Here is a 4919-nt window from a genome sequence, read left to right as displayed (position 1 = left end):
AATAACGACGGGTGCGCTGCAGTGCTCTGGGAAAGAAAGTGTGTGTGAGAGAGGAATAGAGAGATAGAGAGAGCGGAAGAGAGAGGGAGAGAGAAACCTCTAAGGTTTCTAGCGCTGAAACACCTTATGGAAAATTTCTAAATGTCACCATTCAGAGCGCAACGAATGATCATGATTATTTTCTTGAAAGTTTGAGGTGGTTTGCAAAAGTATTCATGCCCCTTAAGTTTTTTCACATTTTGTCTCATTGAAAACTTCACTCGGTTATTGTGATTTTAAGCAAAATAAATAAATAAATAAATAAATAAATAAATATGAAAAACATAATTGTGAAGTAGAAGGAAAGTATACATGGCTTTATTTTAATTGTATTTTTAAGGAAAACAAATCAGAGTGGCTGCTTCTTAAAAAGACAGTGGTCAAACTTCAAGGTGTCAAATTGTAAAATTTTATGTCATATATATATATATATATATATATATATATATATATATATATATATATATATATGTGTGTGTGTGTGTGTGTGTGTGTGTGTGGGGTGTGTGGGGGGGTTGTGCCTGAAAAATACATAATACCACCCTTTTATACACACCCACAGCATGGTGTTGTAGATTCAGTAAAGTTTTAAGTTCATGATTCAACACTGAGAAAACCATTGTGACATTTCTTGAGCGTTTTCAAGATTTTGTTCTGTGGATGAATCTAACACAACCAAAACCTTTTAGAAGGTCCATCTGGAGTAAAACTAAAATAGCGAACATCACACTGTACACTGACAACGGCCACAATACAGACTGCAGAATGAAACAGCTGGCAATTTTGCATCATCATTTTACACAAAAGCACCTTGTAGAGAAGACTGACATTTTCCTCCTGAGGTCTGCCCACCCTTGTTGCTTTATTTTCCCTCTCAAGGACAGTTTTCTGCTGTTTAAAGCAGAAAGCGTAGTGCCACGATGTCCTTGTTGGACCAGTGATTTAAATGGGTGCTGCCCCCGTCACGGAGAGATGTTGAACCTGCAGGCGACAACCAGCTTATCAGTGGGAGGAAGCAGACCCCAGGGCACAGCACTACATGCTCCAAAGCACAGGTTTGGCGCATTAATTAAATCCATCCGAATTAGTGAGACAGTCTGGGCTGCTTATGATGTGACTTTTCTTTTGTTTGTGGCATGTAGGTGTGTTCTCTCAGAAAAAATAGAGAACACAGGGGCTGGCAAGGATTTCAATTGGGTTAAAGTCTGTTCTGCCCTTGAAGATGATCATATAAGGCAGAGAAACAGTAGGATAGTGTGTGTTAGTACTGAAGTGCCCACTGTATTGATCAATATTGACTGCTCATTTACATAATGTACTTGTGGTAATTGAATGGTAAGACTCCAGAGCTGAGGTTCACTGCTTTAATACGTTTATTTATTAAGGAAAATCTTCTGAGGTACAATATTGTGACTTTTATGTTTTTTCCATTTTAGTCAGATTAAATGCCTCAGACATTTTAAGTTAATTCAAAACTATCTACAGGTCGTCTGGGTTTCAATGTTTTTCCTTTAAATCTAGCAGCATTTTAAGCTAACGCTTCTTGCAGTTGGATAGAAATTATTTAGAGCAACACAACACAAATTCTCTTTGTCGAATTCGCTGTTGTGTTTGATTCAAATGTGTGTGCTTTTTTGTGATGTCAAATTATATCTCTTCAGGCTGTTGTAGAGCTCAAGTAAACAGCCGCTTTTCACCCAATATGAACCGTAAGCTGAGCCAAATAATATTTATAAAGTATTCTCAAGGAAGGATTTGCTCCTAACGTTGTATTTATTTCACACTGAAGGAGTTTAATGTCTTAGTAAATATCATCCAATTTTATTCCTCTTGCTGCCCACAGACAAGTTCAAGCCCCATACCATGAAATCCAGCCTGCTCCAGTATTGATTTTTACAGCCACCTCCTAATTTGTTTCCTCTGGTAGATTAAGTCTTCAGCTGTATAAATGTCTTCTTTCTCACAGACATTTCGCTTGAAATTTTCTCTGGTCTTACCTCACCTCTTTCAATCCCAGCGTCGACTTCAGATGTGAAGTTACACAGAGAATACATAAATTCTCTCTCTCTTTTTCTTTTTAGCTTTCTGTGCAGTAGTGTTGATGAGCTTTGATAAAACATTAATTACATGACTAGCTCAGTGTTATAATCACTTTCACAATTTATCCAAACTGATCAAAAGACTCTTGCTTCCCGATTCCCAGTTTTTACTTTAATTAGAAATAACTGAAGTGGTTTAAAGTTGATTTTTTTTAGCAATAGTTACAAAAATTGAGAAAACGTATTTAGTCTCACTAAGGTCTATCCAGTAATGACTCAATTAAATAAAAAGACAAATTTGAAGATAAAATGTTCTAACAGTAATTCCATCGCTCACAGACAAAACGGGAGAAAACAGCTTAAAAAAATTCCAATTTAAACTACTGATGGATCTATCCTTTATTAAAAGTTTCCCAGTCTCTCTGGAGTTTAGGAAAAGGGCAGAATCTTGAATTTTTATTTTTTTGCTACTTTTGTTTGCCTATTACTTTGCTCCTGACACTGAACTCTTTTCACAACCAAATCAGGATAATCAGTTCTAAGTCCAAATCTGTGTGCACTAAATTTATAATCATCAATTTCCAAAGAAAATCTGTTTCCCTGAGATGCTTTTTATTATTATTATTATTATTATTATTATTATTATTATTATTATTATTATTATTATTATTATTATTATTATTATTATTATTATTATTATTGCCTTTAATCTTACAGTGCCTTATTAGGGAACAACTCTCAACATGTCTCATATTGAATGGTTCACAGTTTGCCTGCAGGGCAGCTTACTGACACCAGGAACATATGGTTCGTGTTACATAAAAACAGTAACCTTGTTATGGGTGACATTGCTGCATTAATGTTCCATACTACCAAGGTAATTTTGTAAAGGCAGAGCAACAAAAGAGTAATGATGCTGATGTTGAATTTCATACAAGATTTCCATGAATAAATTACTAAAAACCATTCTACTGAGTCCATGAGGGTCTGTAGGAAAGCAAAGTTGTTTAAGGCTTCTGTCATCTTTAAAATCAGTGGGATGATCTTAATGTGCTGATCTGATTCCAAACTGTTGTAGCTATTCATTTTTTTCACAAACACGTTGGCAAAATCTATGTGCATCTCACTAACGTCTAAAAAAAACCAACCCTCTGTCCTATTGTTCTCTGTTCGAGTGCAAGGTTTTTAAAAAAAATATTGCACAATTGTCTTGCCAAAATCTGTCAGGAGTTGTGTTTTTCAGAAGGTTCAGGAAACAGATGAAGCACAAAATCAGCGAACAAAACATTTTTGAGGTTTCATTTAATTATACACTTTTATGTCCACTGCCTCAGCTGCAAGCTTGCATTGTAAAGACTCTGGGGATTTGACGGTGGAGAAATAAGTTACGTCTCTGCTCCCGGTCCTGCTGAATCTAACTGAATCGTTTCCACAGAGGCTGCACTTTGCTCGTCCTGCAGAGAGTTATCAGTAAATCCACGGTGTCGGGTCCTCTATGGGGTGTTTTTACACACTGCTCTGCATGTTACAGTTGTTTCCCTGTTTCAGCAAATCTGATTTCAGGTGATGGTTGATTATCAAGCTTTTGCTGAACTGCAAACAAGTGAATCAGGCGTGTTAAATAAAGGAAACGTCAAAAACACACAAGACGGTGTGTCTTGAGGGCTAGGGTTGGGAAAAGATGCTCTGCGGGGCAAAAAGTGTACATTTTCAGACTACTGAATTTAAAATGATTCATCTCCCACCACAAATTAAATTTATTGGCAAAATTCTTACAAAATTCCAAAAGAAAAATGTAGGTTGCTTCTAAATTTAACATGAAATTGCACTTTTATAAACTTCTGCTGTCTCAAAAATTGTTCAGATCTCTGGAGAGGCAAGAGCACACGTCTATTTATACTAGATCTTTACCTTCAGGTCTTACCTCGGTATGGACTGATCAGTTTTTGGTGCAACTGTGTAATAAATGTATCAGCAAGCAAATTCAGTGTACTCTAAACTCAGTGTAAATTATGCAAGTCACTTCTAAAAGAGTTTGATGTAGAATTCACATTAAATATCTGTAAATTACCCAAGTTGCATTGTGCAAAAACTTTTCTCATCTGTCAGGCTTCAGTGGTCCCTTTTAATTGCACAATCTTTCCACAGTGGGTTTAGAAGCCATTAAAATGCACAGTTGGCTCTCAAACAGATAGTTTCAATATCTCATGTTGATTTCTTCCTCACTTTATTAAACTGTCATTTTCTTGTCTGGAAGCTAGTCACTATTTTCTGATAAGTTAAGCTATTTTGCTCCTATAGTGACTTTTTCAGTTCCTGCATGCTAATGAAAGTTGATTAAAGACAGTAATAAAGCAAATTAAACATGTTATGTTTATGTGCTCAAACACAAGCTTCTCGGTCTAAATAATTAGGCTGTACATGAACATATTCCCAGTTGTACTGGGTTTATAAAAGCCTGTGAAGACATTTTAGAGCAGTTTGTTCTGCAAGCTGTGAGAAAATAGACATAAACATATCAATGATATAATAATCAATTACATTAATAATTACACAATGTCAGAGTATGTATCTGAAACAAGGTGACAAAATGGTTTAAATAAGATTTTATTCTTGTTTCCTCTGGTAGACTAAATGAGGCTCAAAGGTCTGTTGGCAAATACTTTAATTGTGCAAAGATTAATATCTTAATAAAAAATACCTGTGGGATATCTGTGATTAGATTTCAACATCACATAATTTTTAGACAAGCAAAAAGAATATTATTAAAGTGCAGGGATGCTCTTTCTGTCCAGTTCAATATTGTTCCTTGCTCTCTCTACACAGAAGCACACACCGTTA

Source organism: Gambusia affinis, linkage group LG22 (genome assembly GCF_019740435.1).
Source record: "Gambusia affinis linkage group LG22, SWU_Gaff_1.0, whole genome shotgun sequence".
Lineage (NCBI taxonomy): Eukaryota > Metazoa > Chordata > Actinopteri > Cyprinodontiformes > Poeciliidae > Gambusia > Gambusia affinis.
Note: the sequence above shows the minus strand (reverse complement) of the source record.